Source organism: Pyrus communis, chromosome 3 (genome assembly GCF_963583255.1).
Source record: "Pyrus communis chromosome 3, drPyrComm1.1, whole genome shotgun sequence".
Taxonomy (NCBI): domain Eukaryota; kingdom Viridiplantae; phylum Streptophyta; class Magnoliopsida; order Rosales; family Rosaceae; genus Pyrus; species Pyrus communis.
In genome coordinates, this window is record NC_084805.1 from 11831942 (window position 1) to 11850408 (window position 18467).

Consider the following 18467-nt stretch of genomic DNA (forward strand, 5'->3'; position numbering starts at 1 on the left):
TTTGTGGATACTATAAAACTTTATATAATATATATATATATATATATATAAAATAAAAAAAACATATGCCCGCTCACTAATACGTACTGGGGTTGTAGCTTCCTAGCCTTTCTTGTCCTCGTACCTCCTTGAGATAATTCTCTCCTATATGCGAGACAACTATAGTAATTAATTAATTAATTAGGACATACACGAAAAGGCAAGTAAAATCCCCCATAGTTTGCTCAAACGGAGGGTTTAAATATACAAAAAAATTCTACTGCCGCTCGCAGTAACATGCCTTCACACACTGCCAGCTTCACACACTCATGCACCCTAACGTGCCTTCACACACTGCCAGCTCGCAGCCATACGCACGTGCTGACAGATCCCCAGGGAATATTCTGCCAAATTTGACGAAATATTTCGTTAAATATAACAACGTCAGTTAACGGCGTTACGTTAATGGCGTCAGAATATTCCGTTAACTTAATGGAATATTCCTCCTTCTTCTCCGATAGACCTCCGCCGCCGTCTGGTTCATTAGATTATGGAAAATTTAGCTTGATTTTGTAAAAACTTTAAAACTTCATATCTTCCTAATTTCTCAACCATTTTTAACGTAATTTATATGGAATTGAAGCTTGGGAAGAGAAGAACGAGTTTGTACCGTTTAAAAGTCCAACAAGTGGACAAATGTACACAAAATACCTCGAAAGTCTCGGCCTTATTTCCAACATTCCAAAGTCACGTGTTTACACATTGGCTTGATTCAAACTTAGGCTAAGGACCTCAGGGAGTTGTGTAGTTGCATCTAGACCCTCTAAAACCTTGCAACTCGAACAAAATGTTGTCGAAGAACCTACACCCAAGTCAGAGCTCCGAGTTGGTATGATGGTGGTGATTTGAGGTCTGATCTATGAGGTTTGATGAGTGTTCTTAGTTGTTGCAAAGGGAAGAGAAAGACTCGACATGAAGGAAAGAAGGAGAAGAGAGAGAGAGAGAAAGAGACAGTTTCTGATTAGATGAGAAAAGTGAGGGAATGAATTGATTGGTGGATGAGACAAGGTCGTGGATCCCTTTTTTTAAATGGACAGAGATCATATTTCTACAATATAAAATGTACACAAAATCTGTCTCCTTATCAAAAATTGTGTTTCTAACACTAAATAATTAGCACACACGTGTACAATTCTACTCGTTGTTAACGTACTTTAACTAAGCGTAACTTTATATTTACAAATCAGATTCGGGCCTAACTCGCGTTCACGCATTCGTAACAACGAGCACTATTTAACTATAGTAATAGGAAAACTAAATTAAAAGCCAAATAACAACGTCCACGTTATGTTCTACTCTACCAACAAGGGCATAATCGTCATTTTACACAATCAGGAAGGATATTATATGGAAAATTAGGCACGGGTCGTCACAACATACCCCCCTTAAGAAAATTTCGGGTGAAGATCATAGTTAAAGAACAAACGTGGATAAAGATCTTACATATGCTCCTGTGTCTCCTAGGTAGCTTCCTCAACATAGTGGTTTCTCCATAAAACTTTCACCATACGAATGGTTTTGTTCTGGAGAACTTTTTCTTTCCAATCAAGAATCGTCACTAGAACCTCATCATAAGTCAAATCTAGGTTAATCTCTGACGGCTGAGGTTAAATCACATGTGATGGATCAGAGATGTATCTCTGTAGCATAAACACGTGGAACACATTGTGCACTCTAGACAATTCTGACGGTAGATCAAGTAAGTAGGCAACTTCACCAACTCAATCAATAATTTGATATAGCCCAATATAACGAGGGCTTAGTTTTCATTTCTTCCCGAAATGTACGCCTTTCCATGGTGACAACTTTAAGAGTACCTAATCTACAAGCGCATATACCCTGTATGTCGAATGTTTGTCTGCTATACTCTTTTGTCGATCCTATGCTACCTTCAGGTTATCCTTTATAACTTGAATATTCCGCGTCGTCTCATCTACAATTTCAGGACCCACCAAAACTCTTTCGCCTACCTCGGACCAACATAACGGTGTACGACAAGGTTTCCCATACAACACCTCAAATGGTGACATACCAATGCTGGAGTGAAAGTTATTGTTATAGGAAAATTCTATCAAAGGTATGCATTTGTGCCATTCGTCTTCGAACTACAGGACTGAAGATTTCAGCATATTTTCCAGCGTCTAAATAGTTCTCTCGGATTGTCCATTAGTCTGAGGATGATAGGCAATGCTGTAGAGTAATTTCGAACCTAGAGCTTCTTAAAAAGCTACCTAGAATTTCAATGTAAATCTGGGGTCCCGATCATAAATAATACTAATTGGAACACCATGATACTTGACAATTTCAGAGATGAAAAGTTTGGTCAATCGATTTAGCGGGTAGTTTTCATGAACAGGTAAAAAGTGTGCTGACATGGTAAGCCAATCTATAATCACCCAGATATCGTCATAGCCATTTCGTGTGCGAGGCAACTTATACATGAAATCTATAGTAATGTCTTCCCATTTCCACTGGGTATAGGAATTGGTTGTAGTAGCCCGAATGGTTTCTTTCTTTCTGCTTTAACTTGTTGATAGATCGGACAACGACTCATATACTCCTCAATTTCTCTTTTCTTTCCTGGCCAATAGTAGAAAGGTTGGATAATATGATACATTTTAGTACTCCCAGGATACATCACATAAGCTAAGATATGCGCTTCATCGAGAATTTCTTTCTTCAGTTCTTCCACGTTCAGTACATACATTCGGTCGCCTTGCATGAGCATATACCATTAGGCTTTTAATTTCTAAGATCTCCCTATTGCCATTCAACACTGCTTGTTTTAACTTTTAGGACTCTGAGTCAATCATCTAAGCCTCGAGAAAATGATCCAATAAAACTGGTTTCACTTAAAAGTTGGCTAGTAAGGCTCCCTGGTGATCCACTCCTAAAATGGCTCCAGTAAATCTTAGGTCGGTCAAAAAAGGAACACGACATGCATAAGAAGCATTTGGTTGATTGTGAAATTTTCTGCTGAGAGCATCTGCTACAATATTTGCACGACTAGGGTGATATTCAATATTGCAATCATAATCGTTGATCAATTTATCCATCTATGCTGCCGGAGATTAAGGTCTTTCTGAGTAAAGATATACTTAAGGCTTTTATGGTCAGTGAAGATTCGACATGTTTTTAGAGCGAAAACAATAGCTGCCAATTCAAGATCATGAGTAAGGTAACTCATTTCATAGGGTTTTAATTGCCATGAAGCCTACGCGATTACCTTTCCATAATGCATCAACACACAGCCCAGACCATTCAGAGAGGTTTCACTGAAGATCTCAAAATTCCCACTGTTATTCGGGAAATGCTAGAACAGGTGCATGAGTGAGATAGTACTTCAACTGTTAAAAACTCCATTCACAATCATCATTCCATTCGAATTTAACTAATTTTTTGGTCAACCTTGTCAGAGGCAGTGCTATGGTTGAAAAGTCTTTCACAATGCATCAATAGTAGCCAGTAAGACAAAAAAAACTCTATACTTCAATGACAAGTCTGAGGCTGCTCCCAATTTTCCACTACTGCTACTTTCTGAGGATCCATGAGAATACCCTAAGCTGATATCTCGTGTCCTAAGAATGACACCTAATCCAACCAGAACTGACATTTACTGAATTTATCATACAATTGATTTTCCCTTAGCTTCTTCAAGACCAAACGTAAATGTCTAGCATGGTCAGCCTCGTTCTTAGAATACACCAAAATGTTATCAATAAAGACAATTACGAACTTGTCAAGATACAAACGGAATACTCGATTCATCAAGTCCATAAAAGTTGTTGAAGCATTTGTTAATCCGAATGGCATCACAAGAAACTCGTAATGGCCATATCGAGTTTGGAAGGCTGTTTTCGGAACATTATCACTTATAATCTTCAACTGATAATAATCGGACCTTAAATTGATTTTCGAGAAAACTCAAGCACCAGGAAGCTGATCAAAGAGATCATTGATACGAGGCAACGGATAACGATTTTTAATCGTCACCCGATTCAGGTGTCTGTAATTGATACATAGCATCAACATTTTGTCTTTCTTCCTCATGAACAAGATTGGAGCTCCCCAAGAGGAAGTGCTCGATTGAATAAACCCCTTATCAACAAGTTCTTGTAACTGGGTTTTCAATTCTCTCAACTCTGCAGGAGCCATACGATAAGGTGCTAAAGAGATAGGGTCAGTACCTGGAATTAGGTTAATGGTGAACTCTACTTCACTATTCGGTGGTAGGCCAAGTAAATCATCAGGAAAAACATCATGAAAATGTTTAACTACTCAAACATCTTCCACACATGTAGGAGTATCATCATTCATCATTACATGAGCTAGGTAGCCATGACAACCTTTTCTCAACATTCACTTTGCCCTCATGGTAGAGATAACTCCATGTTTGAAACCACTACGTTCGTCAATAAAAGTTACAATAGGCATGTCTGGTCGATGAAAAGTAACAATTTTCTGGCAACAATTCAACATGGCATAATTGTAATCTAACCAATCCATGCCTAAGATAACATCAAAGTCAACGATATCCAAGGGAACAAGATTAGGTAGCATTACTACATCCTCGATGAGAACGGGACATCCTCGATATTCCCAGCTAACATAGCAAATTTCACCTCTAGGCATCGAGAACTCCAAATCCTAACCAAAAGGAGTAGGGTAAGGTTGAGTCTTTTTTGAGCAAACATATAGGAAATAACCGAGTAAGTAGCACCTAAGTCAATTAAAATTCTAGCAAAGTGGCCTAGAACATTCAACGTACCCATGATTAAGTCGGGATTACTCTGAGCATCTTGTTTGGTGATGTTGTTGATGCGACCCTGCATTTGTTATCTGCCTCCACGATCTTTGTTTGCCTAATTCTGGTTGCCACATCCTTGATACCTCAACCCTGGTTAGTTTGATCTGTCTGCCTACCCGAGTCACCACTGCTAAAAGCTACATTCAGATTTTGATACTGTCTTCCAGTATACCACTGTACTCCGTTACTCTGATATGGTGTATAACTTCCCTGGTACTATTGATGGCCGCCCTGGTAATATGGAACGTTAGATGAGTACTGGTACGCTCGATACGTCGCCTGGTAGTGGAAATCACCACTATAACCTGTCTGCTTGTAGGCACTAGGTTTCGTGAGTAATTTCTGCTATAGAAGAACTGCAGGTGGTAGTGTAGAAGGCTAATTTTTCTAATTCTGAAGACATTGATTAGACTTGCACCCTATTTGACCGCATGTGTAACATCCACTATTTCCCCTCTTACATTCATTGTAGTGATGATTATTGCACCTATGACAGAACTGAGCACCAGAATTGTTGGAGTTCCTTTGATTATGAAAACGTGAATTGTTAGTGGATCTATCACCCTTACGAGTTGTATTCAAATTTGAACCCCTGTTAGACAATCCAGAACTGTTACCACTTCTCTTGAAAGTTTGAGTTTTTCGAGGACCAAAAGATGACTGCCCTCTATTATTCTTCTGAGTGTTACTATTATCCACTTCTTCATCATCGTCATCGGGGCCATTTTCAGAATCTTCAACACGAAGTAGAATCTCAAAGAATTCCTAATAAGTGGAGAATGGATTAGACACTGCCAAACAACGAAGTCGCTTATGTGTCCTTTTCTTAAACTGGCAAAGCATCTCTCTAGGATTCTTAGCAATAGCAGGACAATAACGAGATGAATTAGTGAACTTTTGGTGATACTCTGTTGCTGACATTTTACCCAGTTTTAACTCTGTAAACTAGTCTCTCTTTCGATCCTTGTATTCAAGAGGTGTGAATCTGGCCTCAAATAGGCGCATGAAAACATCCCAGCTCATGGCATCCTATGCAGAGAACGGGCATGACTCATGAGCCCACCATGACTCTGCTCCCTTATGAAAAAAACCACATTGTTGTTTCGACCCATCGTTCTGCTGGAAAATTCCCCTATCGCTGCATAACCTGAAAAGTCTTTTCAACATGCTCAATCAAAGCCTTGAAAAACTTAGGTCCCTCACTGCCCAAGAAATTATTTATCAAAAGATGAGATGCGGCCTTTAAGGTAATCCTTTGGGGATGACGAATTGTTGTTTGAATGGCGTTGGCGATAGCCTCACCAAGTTGTCCAAAATTAGGAAAGTTTGTCTCAGGTGGGATAAGTGGCGCCCTATGAGGTGGCATGATTCTGACATAGAGATAAAAAAATTATTAGGACTTATAACACACATGAAGATTGCAGGACTGCCAAACCTATGCTCTGATACCAAACTGACACAAACCGACTGGAATCGAGGTATGCTGGCTGACACTTGAAGTTGACGTAGCCAAAAGAAAGGTGATGTGTAAAATATGGATAAATTTAAACCAAAGATAGCATTTATTTAAGGTAATAAAGAGAGTGCATAGTTGTGGGAATAACCCATAAACATAAGTAGTTAGAGCATAGATGACAGTATGACATAAGTAGAATAGTCGAATCTAGTTAAGGTACTTATTACACAACCGGAAATAAGCTCCTATATTTATTTAGGGGAAAGTTAGAATCTCCAAAGAGCCCTCGTATGCCACAGAAGATTCAGCTAACTAAGTCTTGGAGGGATTAAATGCTTTACCCAAAGAGCCTTGATGTCTATTGCAACCTAGGATAGGCGCATCACATAGGATCAAATGCTTTACCCATTTAGGTGGCAAGAAAGAATGGAATGACCATAGCACATGATGATTAGGCAAACAAGCTAAGAGGCATGATGTGAATCAGAACAAGTTACTTTTATCAGCATCTTAGTTAGATCGAACCGGCCTTAGTAAGCTGAAGTCAGAATACCAAGCGAAGTCAGATAGCCGGAGACAGACAGACTACGCTTAAGCTCATTGAAGACGTTACTTGTCTCTTAACTAAGTCTTGAAGGGCAGAAAAACAGAAGGTGTAACTGGGTAAAAACAAAGGTGTATGAAACACATTTATTTTCTGAACATACTAACCCCTCGTCGTAAAACAAGTATAGTTTCTAGAAAATCATACTACATATAAGTAAGAAATCAAATGGAATTCAACAATAATTTAAGATATACACAAATCATAATATCTCAATCGTGGAATAAGAAAATCAAGTGCTCATCAATCTATGCTAACACATAAGCACATGCAGATAAGTTCTAACATGAACAGGACTGGGTGTATCATAATATACACTCTAGTACTACAATCACATGAAGCCTAGTGCTAGGCGCATCACATAAAAGTCCTAGATGCCTATTGCAACCTAGGACAGGAATGGCACCTACAATGGATCCAAGGTGAGTGTCTGGTGCAATGTGAACATACACGTGAAGCCTGGCCCTGGCCCGGCGTGAGTACTACACCGGTGCAAGCATGCATGTTGAGCAAGTAAAATGTATATGAACATGCCATGATAATTTATAAATCTCAACAATAGAATAGCACTTTTTAAAATTAAATAAAACATGGCATGATAGGAATAATATCAATCCAAAAGCAATTGTGGAAACTATAAAACTTTATATATAATATATATAAAACCAAAAGTCCACTCATTGATATGTAGTCGAATCATACCCTTCTAGCCTTACTTATCCTCGTACCTCCTCGGGATAATTCTCTCCTATATGCGAAACAACTATAGTAATTAATTAATTAGGACATACACGAAAAGACTAGGAAAATCCCCCATAGTTTGCTCAAACAGAGGATTTAAATATAAAAAAACATTCTACGCAACGTCATGGACTCGTACACATCGACTACGCGCAGGCCACATGCCTGCCCTCGCTGACATATCACCAAGGAATATTCTGTCAAATTTGACAGAATATTCCGTTAAATATAACAACGTCAGTTAACGGCGTTACCTTAACGGCGTCAGAATATTCTGTTAACTGAACAAAATATTCCTCCTTCATCTCTGGTAGACTTCCGATGTCGTCACCGCTGTCTGGTTCGTTGGAATGTGGAAAATTTGGCCGAATTTTTGTAAGAACTTTAAAAATTCATATCTTCCTCATTTCTTAACCATTTTCGACGTACTTTATATGGAAATGAAGCTTGGGAAGAGAAGAAAAAGTTTGTACCTTTTAAAAGTCCAAAAAGTTGACATAAATGGACTGAAAATGCCTCAAAAGTCTCAGCCTTATTTCCAACGTTCCAAAGCCGCATGTTTACACATTGGCTTGACTTCAAACTTAGGCTAGGGACCTCAGGGAGTTGTGTAATTGCATCTAGACCTTCCAAAACCTTGCAACTCGAATGGAAAGTCGCCAGAGAACCTACACCGGAGTCGGAGCTCCGAGTTGGAAGCTCAAAACTCGATCATTTTTTAATCGGCTTATATGGATGGACTTATGGGGGTGAGAGGAGTACGATGGTGGTGATTTGAGGTCCGATCCATGAGGTTTGATGAGTGTTCTTAGTTGTTGCAAAGGGAAGAGAGAGACTCAGCATAAAGGAGAGAGAGATAGAGAGAAAGAGTTTCTGATTGTTTGAGAAAAGTGAAGGAGTGAATTGATTGGTGGACGAGATAGGGTCACGGGACACCTTTTTAAAATGGAAAGAGATCAAATTTGTACAATATAAATTGTACACAAAATCTGTCTCCTTATTAAAAATAGTGTTTCTAACACTAAATAATTAGCACACGCGTATACAATTCTACCCGTTGTTAACATACTTTAACTAAGAGTAACTTTATCATTACAAATCCGATTTGGGCCTAACTCGCGTTGACACATTTGTAACAACGAATACTATTTAACTACCGTAATAGGAAAATTGAATTAAAAGCCGAATAACAACGTCCACGTCAGGTTCTACTTTGCCAACAAGGGCATAATAGTCATTTTACACACTCTGGAAGGAAATTATATGGAAAATTAGGAACGGGTTGTCACATGAGAATCCAATGACAACTCACAAATAAAACTCTTAGAGAATTCTTTGTAGTGTTGCTAATGATAATACAAGTAAAACATCTTGGATTATTCTCTCATTTGCTAAACTAAAATCAGCTTCAAAAAGTTTCTCACAACAAATGGATGGACATGACACTGAATCACGGATACAAAAGAAGAAACGAAGAAGGGACTTCGTTTCCACGTTTATTGGGAATAAATCAATAGGATGAATTTAACCTCAAAGCTTGACGACAATATGCTGCTCTCAGAGATATGTTGTCCTCAAACATTTTAACTGTCTGTTGAACGTATAGATCCTGCCAGATGATATGTTTGCTATAACTGTACTTCCACTATAATGTAATATTTTCGTGGTGTTATGGTCCTTAGACCAAAGACCAACTTCATGAAGGTCACCTTCCTTCCAACATATATTGACTGTCACCCCGCCACGAGCCTTCAGTCCTTTCACACAACCGTTTGCCCATTTAACCCGTGGAAGAGCGGGAAGAAAATACAGGTCCTTGACGGTGCTTTGGACAAGCATTTCTGCAACTGCTGCTGAAAAACTGGCACCAAAAGATACAGAATTACCATCGCTGTCAAGCTACCAATCTTTTTCACTCAGAAAAGTGTTTGGTCTATTGACGCATATGAACAGTTGGAATTGAGACATACGAAGGAGATAACTTGTCACGAAACTGATTCAATAGAAAATTAACTCATGCGGCTTACCCAAAGTTGGCGTCAATCTGGAAAGGGGGATGTGCAGTGAACAAGTTACCGTATAGTCCTCCTTCAAAATCGCTTTCGTGATCTGGATCCACCAAGTCAATCAAATGCTTTACCATACGATATGCATGCTGACTATTGTGAAGACGTGCCCACAACGCAGTCTTCCATGTAGTCGACCATCCTGGACCCTCCTCTCCTGTTTTAAAGTATACAAATATAACAGTATTTAGTTGCTAACCATGTCAACTTTCATTTATTGTTCTACATTTTCTAGAACCATGTTGGGTTTCCTGAAGTAAACAAGAGTCTTATGTATGTAGCTAGTCATAGTTGGATGAACTCTTGGGTAGGGTGATCTTTTGTAACACCATTAAATTGGACTGTCGCAGAAGGCCTGAGCAAAACCAAACCTCAGGGGTAATGTTGAATGTCAAAAGTCCTACTTTCAGTTTGATATCATCACCTTTCTTCAAATGTCATTTGTAACGTATCTGCGTCACCGATACATCCAATGTTATCCTGATTCATGTAATCGTAAGTTGTTTGGTTCACGTGATACACTAATTACAACTACTTTTCAGGTCATTCCAATTGGCATCTAAATTCAGTTATCAATTACAATGTACGAACCTCTTTTAACGAGTGTATAATCGACAGCTTTACTGAGATATGGAGTTTTCTCAACGGTTATTGTATGTCCTGGATACAAGCCAAACAGGTGTGATACATGTCGATGGTGCACATCTGGGTCCTCAAAATCTTGTGCCTGCAACATTACAGATATCAATATTAGCTTACAATTAATTTGGCAATTCTATACAAGTGTGTCATCAGACATTACAAGACCTGGAAACGAATTCCTGAAAAATGGAATGTGCGATCTCTAGCTTACCCATTCCATGATAGAACCATCTTTAGCAATTTTTGTGGGTGGCAGCCGAGATTGAGCCTCACGAACTTTTCCAACAAGAGCATCCTGTGTTTTTCCCAAAATCTGATTTTTAAAGAATTACTGTTAGACGGTCCATAGTTTATATAGCTAAGTAGGAATCACTGCTAGCACAAAATTGGAGCAAAACCTCAGCCGCAGAAAGTATTGCAGAGAAAACTTCTTTGATGATTGATATGTCCATGGTTGATGAGTAGCTCACGCTTGCCTGCTTACCATCAGGAGCAATAAACATGTGCTCTGGAGAAGTTGACGGGTTGGTTTCAAGATACCCTCCACGGCCTTCAATCAACCAATTTAGCAGAAATGATGTACATCCTTCCAACAAAGGATATGCCTTGTTTTTTAGAAAATCCTAATGATGTAGAAAAATTAGTGATCATTTACCTACTAGAAACCGTACTCGAATAAGATAAGCAACACATATAACAAGACTTAGGAGCTCACTTTGTCCATCGTATAAGTAAAATGTTCCCATAGATGAGTACAAATCCAGGCTCCTCCCATTGGCCATAAAGCCCACACAGCTTGACCTCGATCGGGTGATGTTTTCGCCCATATGTCAGACACTTGATGCACAACCCAACCACTGGCTTCATAGTTCACCTGAAATGAGCTAAGTGAATTAATAAGAAAAGTAATGCACAGTGCACCGAAAGTTAAGGCTGTGAATTTAAACTAGAAAGGGAGAATTTCCACCTTAGCCGTTTTACTCCCGTTGATGGATAAAGAAGATGTGTAATCAAATAAGGGCTCCTGGCATTCTCTTAGGTTACAAGGAAGGGATGGCCAGTAATTCATTTGAAGATTTATGTTTAGATGCTGAGCGCCACTGCAAGTACGAAGTTGTAATGAAAAACCACCTCAAATTATTACTAAAACCTCTGACAAATAGAAGGGGGCCAAATTACTTGGTCAATGTAATATGTTTATGCAATATGTTCGGAAGGGTGAGTTTAGTTGTGCCATGTATGACATGCTAACAGGCTGATACCCTTGGAGGTAGAGAGGGGAGAGAGAGAGATACTTACTCCCATGGAGGGTAAAGATCCTTGCTCCATATACCCTGCAGGTTTGCAACTTGAGTTCCAACCCGTGAACAAGAAATAAGCAGATACCGGCCATACTGGAATAAAAGTTCCACAAAGGAAGGATCTTCATCAGTTTTGAAGGATTTCACCCGGTCAGCAGTTGAAACGAAGGCATCATCACTTCCCTTTATATTCAAATTGGTCATACGTTTCTTTGCCTCCAAAGTTTTATCTCCTAAATTGTTCTTGGAGCTCTTAGAAAGCTGCAACGAGACACGATGGAAAAGATTCTGATAGTCATCCAAATGATAAGCATAAAGATCCGAATACGAAAAATTTCTTATTGAATTCAATGCAGTAAGAGACTCTGAAATCGGATCCCTCTTAGAATCAGAGGGCTTAGTAAATGGTCCATCAAATGATGATGAGGCCACAAGAAGCAAAACAGCCCAATCTGAATCTTCAACCCTTAATTTGTTGTCATCCAAAACATGTATGGCAGCACTGCCGTTACTAATCTGCAAATCAAGAACTGCCGAAAACAGAATCCCATTTGGATTGCCAGGACAACTTCCTTGTAGTATAATTTGCTTATTACCATTTACATTTGAATTATGCTGTAACTTGCTGTCTAGAGAAACCGTAAATGATAGGGACGCTGGTTTGCTAGCGGAGATCTTTGTCACAATCACTTGATTAGGATAAGACGAAAAGTGCTCCCTCGTATATTCTACATCGCCCACTGAGTAATGTATCCTTGCTGTTGCAGTATCCAGATCTAGCTCTCTGCTGTAAGTTTCTTCATCATATTTGAGATGAGAGTCACCGAATTCCAGGTTGATGTCACCGAGTGGTTGATAAACCTTCATCAAACAAGAAACTAATCTCAGATATAAGCACCCTCACAGACACGCAACTCATCCAATATCTAGCACCATCGGTAAGATAAAGCTTGCATTTGCATAACAATTAAAAGAAGCCGTTAACTGTTTAATTAAAACTACATTGACAGTACAAGGCACTAATGACATTTAAAAACAGATGTCTATAAGATAGATATTTGTACTCTATGTACCTTATTAAGTTAAGATCCCACCGTGAACTTATCAGCAAAAATTCGTAGTTCCATTGAATTGCACATACCACATTTTACAGTATTACAATGTGCTTAAATAGTGAACTCAATTCATTGTAATGAGTAAAAAACAAAAACGAAGAAGGATAGTATAAACTGAAGCTAATGAAGTTACATACAGCAGAAGCTTCTCCTGACAACTTGACGGCTGCTTCAGTAGCTTCGACATATTTACCATCGTCAACAAGTTTTCTAACCTCTGTTAGTACCTCTGGAGCTTTTGGGTTGGTATAGTTACCAGGATTTCCAGTCCAGAGTGTGTCCTCTACAGAAATTTAAACTTCATGCAATGAGTTTCACTATAATCTTACTCTCTGTGTTTGAGAGACGGAGACATATAATAAACGTTTCATGATTAGGGAAAAAAACATATTTTAAAACAATCCTAATTCCTAAGCATTATTTTCAATTTTGGTTGCGCTCCCATATTTCTCATCCGCCAAGGATCAAGCTGTTTGAGAATTCATATGCGCAAACTCGGGAGATTTGCAATCATAATGCTGTCTGATTACAACAAAGCCAAATGAAGAAAGCTTCCTAGATCATGTTTGATACCTATAGGCCGTTTGATGTCTAGGATTGGATCCGACAATTCACTAGACTCATTGCAAGTTGAATGAAGAAATGGATGCAAAACTTCCCAATGTTGTCTAAGTTAAAGGAGTATAAGATGGTTTATTCACAAAGGAAACATATATATTCTCTAAAAACACAAAAAGTGAGTTTTTAAACTTAAAGTCACTCCTTTCTTTTCTCTCCCTCCTCCCCTCGCACTCTGAATCTCTCTCTCTCTCTCTCTCTCTCTCTTCTTCTTCTTCTTTCTCTCTCCTCCTCTTGTTTTTTTTCCTTTTTTGTCTCTTTTCCAATCCGCTCTCTTTATTCTCTTGGTTCTTCTCTCTCTCCTGATCCTCTCTATCTCCTCTGATCCTCTCTCTTCTTTCTCTTTCCTTCATTCATCTCTTACTTTGCTTTCCTCCTTTCTCCCTGTCCTACGACCCCTCTTTTTGGATCTTTTTGTCCAGTTTAAATGTCAACATTTAAAATTTTTAAATCTCATACCAAACAAGTTTTTGAGTCTTAAAAAAATTATTTTCAAAAAATGTTTTGAGAAATAATGAATTTTCGAATAAAATACCAAACAGACCCTTAAGTTTTCTTCATTACTAATCAATCTTCTACCTTCTACTTAAACAAACATCTTGAATGTCTGACATCCATTTCTTCCTTCCACATACACTGAATCCAGAGAGGATCCAATCCAATTCTGGACCCCAAACAGGCCATAGTCTTCTCACGAGCTAACTCTAATCATGCCAAATCATTCCAAGATTTCTAACTTCCTATTCTTGGTCTCTCTAATCTTTTTTTTTTTTCGGACAAAAAAATTAAAAAAAATAACTCAAAACACCAAGCATTTCAATTGAAGCAAACGAAACACAAAACACAAAAAACCCTACAAAACAGAAGTCGCAATCAACACAATGCCATCAAAAGCTTTCAACTTATTACCATTGAGTTGGAGAGTTTCTGATGCCACACCACCCCAAACCATGGCTCCAAGCCTGCCATTCCCAATTGGTATAGCATCAGTCCAGTGCTTTGCAGGCCCAGAAAATGTGACCTTCAGAGGCCTCGAACTCTCCTCGCCCTCCTCCTCCACTAAAGATGGCGTCCACAGGTCCTTCTCTGCAGGGCTCCGCACCAGAACCCACTCACCATCATCCTCCATTGCACAAGAAGAAGAAGAAGAAGAAGAAGAAGAAGAAGAAGAAGAAAAGCTTGTGCCTTTGTTGTGATTTTTGGTTTAGGAATTGTGGATTTTTGAAGACCAGTGGATGAAGTGAAGAGTGAGTGGGTCAGAGGAAGTGCTGAAAACAGAGGTGCGGTTCGTTTTGGTTTGTTGAGGCTTTCAACGTCACGGCATGTAGTAAACCAATGGGGGTCCCACGCATCACGGCATTGTTTGTTTGTTTTCTACTCTCCTGTTTTGGCTTTGGAAAGCTTCAGGTAAAAAAAACAAAAAACAAAAAAAAGGCAAGAAAAAGGCTTTGCAAAGTTTTTTACTTTTCCACTAATAGCCTAAATAGCTCGTTTGAAAGTGTTTTTGATAAAAAAATATATTTGAAATCAATCGTTAGTTAAAATGCAAGCGAGTTTTGAAAAAAAAAAGCACTTTCTTTTCTACAAGAAGCAAATAACTTGTGTTTCTTATATGAAGCAAATAACTTGTGTTTCTTATATGAAGCATTTCAAGTGCTCTTAGAATCCAAAAGTATTTTCTTTAAAAGCACTTTCATTTATCTTAAAAGTTTTCCAAACAAACTCATATATAGATTGTTGTGATTTGGATTTGTGATTAGGTGTTTCATATCGCAAATGATGATTGAGATAAATTTGAAGTAGGGTGAGTGTGTGACATGGAGAAGGATTTTCATAATACAGTTATATATCACGGTGGTGTGTCATATCGATGATAGTTTTTCTTATTTTGGTATCAATGATGTGGAAAAACATTTATGCTTATTGTTATGTTATTGGTGTTGAACTCCACAATGACATATACGATGTAAGTTTCTCTTGCATGGCATCGAGATAGTCGGGACTTGCTTGTGTTAAATTTTAAATAAAAATTTAAAATAATTTTTTATCGCACGATGACGAATTAACGAATAAGATGATCCAATCTCCAAAATCTTGATCAAAAGAATTCGGATAGGATCATGATCCCCGAATGATGACATTAGAGTGGCATTAATTATTGTTTGTTGAACGTGGGTTGTCACGCCGCGGTAGGTACATAATGTTGCAGAGCTGACGAGAATCACGAGCCAACCCAGAAAGATTTGTCTTGTGTTCATCCCGATGTCCTCTCAGCGGTGAATATGTATGTTAAAAGGAATATGTCAGGTCGGGCCCACGGCTAAAATTGTTGGTGATTTGGATATTTAAAAGCAATATTGTTGAATAGTGTAACATGTTTAAATTAAAACAATCTCTCTCTCTCTCTCTCTCTCTCTCTCTCTCTCTCTCGCTGTTGGTCCATTCTTAGTAAGCAGAGTATTTTGCACTCAACTCTTTCCCAAAAAATAAAGTTTTGCCAAAGGTAGCATATAAGTTCCTTCCAAAAAAAAAGGTAGCATATAAGTTTCCTTTTCGTAATCGCCAAGAAGATATGATTTCACTTATTCTTTTCTGGACACCTCATTACTCTGCCCACCAAGTAATTTGCCTATTCACTTGTTTTACACTCAAAATTCCTTTATGGACACCCATTTACTTTGCCCAGCAAGTACAATTAAAATTTTGTTAGAATTGACATTCAAAAAAAAAAAAATTAATAATAATAATAAAGAAGTATTCTGACCGTCCTAGGGCTAAAAAATTAGGACATGAGGGTAGGGTTCAAGAGAGTGTAATGTGTTTAGGAACATGGAATATAGAAACCTTAACGAGAAAATCTCTTTTTAGACAACACCTTCTTTAAAAAGAGAGAAGAGCATGTGATCACCTACAAGAGTGGGTCTCCAAAAACGCAAATAGATTTTCTTTCATTGAGGAACGGTGATCGTATAATGTGGGATCTTGATTTTCTGGAGCCAAGACCTGTGGTACCTTAGGTGGCAAGAAAGAACAGAATGACCATAGCACATGATGATTAGGCGAACAAGCTGATAGGCATGATGTGAATCAGAACAAGTTACTTTTATCGGCATCTTAGTCAAATCGGACCAGCCTTAGTGAGATGAAGTCAGAATACCAAGTGAAGTCAGACAGCCAGACTAGGCTTAAGCTCATTGAAGACGTTACTTGTCTCTTCAGTAAGGAAACCCTAATTAGAGTCAAATTAGGATATCTTAGGGATTAGGCAACATAATCAAGATTTTAGTAAGATTGGGTGTGTAGGTAGTCCTTCCGGATTAAACCACACACACCCCCCCCCCCAAAAAAAAAAAAAAAAATCAACCCCATTCTCCCCTCGTTGGTGATCATGGACAATTCTGACTTGGTTCTCGCCTTCATCTGCGGATGTGCGCGAATTTGGTTCCAATAATTGATGGTTTCATTGAAAGTGAATTCTTATTCCCCCATCCAAATCATTATATTAACATGCGAATTTACTTTGGGCAAAAAAATGATCAAATGAAGGAATTTTGGAGTAAGTTCAATCGTAATTGGCCAGACGTTCCTTGTTGGAACATTCTTGGACCCAACAATGGAACTCTCACTCTTGAAGCTGCGAAAGTTTTGCATTATATGCTTTCTCTTTCTTATGTGCCTTTTGGGTATTTAACTTTTTGGTCCATACTTTCCAAAACGAAGCCTTCTAGAAAACAACAATGTGGGTGCACTATTCATCCTTGTCTCATTACCATGTTAGGCAAACTTGACCTATTTTTGTATTTGAACCTCTATTCTATTGAAATTTGATTGAGTTAATCTCGGGTTAGTTTGGGTTGGGTGACTATATCTCTGAGGACGAGTTCTATTTGGTGGAGTTACGTAATTTTGTTTCTCTCATACGTTTTAACTTGAAAGTTGTTGGGGTATTGCTTATGGGGGAGTTATTTTTAGGAAAATACTAATTTTAGGAGAGTAGTTCTCCTTTTAGGATTTTGTACTAAGTTGCATAACTTGTACTTTACTCAGGATTATCTTTATGACTTATGCTTACTTGTTGCTCATCTAATTGTGTTATTTCATGCCCTTGCATGTGATTTTCCACCTTGACTTTCTTTTACCATTACAAAATGGGGGAGAAAAATTTTATTTATGTTTCATACCTTGGGATTTTTTACCCATGGTAAATTTCACTTGTTCTTGTCAAGATTTGTTATTTTGTAGGATCCGTTTCTTTGTTCATCTGTTAAGTATGGGTGAGTGATATTATTTTAGGCTTAGGGTATTTTGTCAAGGAAAGCCAAAGGGGGAGATTGTGAAGTTTAGACTTTTATGTTTGGCTTTCCTTGTCAACAATGTAATATGTAACACACATGCTCAAATTAGTCTTAGGACATACTCTGCACTAAAAGGTTGCCATTGTTGGAAATATTCACTCAAGGGTTTGACTTCTCACATCAAAGGTTTGTTCACACATATGCATTTGATGCTTATATTTCCAGGTTCATTCTATCTAGTGGTTCTGTCTCGTCAAAACCTCGCGATATTTTCCAATTTGCTGGGCACACACTTTAAGACAACCCACATGGGCTGACTAACACCTTTTTTCTATGTGATTTTCTCACCATTGATTTGAAACGATTACTTTGGCTTTTGACACGTGTCTCCTTGCTCCCTTTGTCTGAAATATCCATGACTCTCTTTAAAAGTGGAGCTAGGGCTCATTTTTTCTTGGGCTGAGAGAGAAAATTTTTAGAGAGCTTTATTTTTCATCTCCATCTCAGATCCCTTAGGAGCATCAAGCAATTTTTATGGGTAATGTTCTTCATTGAATGTTTACAAATTTATCTTTGAAATTACATGCTTAAATCTTGTTTATATGCTTATTTATTTTGGCTAGGAAGTTTACATTTTCTGAAAATAGTGTTTTTAGCTTTGAGCTACCTCTTGTGTTCTTCGTTGAAACCGTAGCCACAAAACCATATTCATGCACCAAACACCTAATCATTGCACATTAGGATAGCATTGTCTTCATGGTTTTGTTTTATTTTGGTGGTCAA

General features: G+C 38.2%; 1 pseudogene; it reads right to left on the reverse strand.

Moving 5' to 3' along the window:
* Positions 1 to 8948: 8948 nt before the first annotated feature.
* On the reverse strand, positions 8949 to 14741 carry LOC137729410 (alpha-L-fucosidase 2-like; annotated as a pseudogene).
* Between the last annotated feature and the right edge of the window lie 3726 nt (positions 14742 to 18467).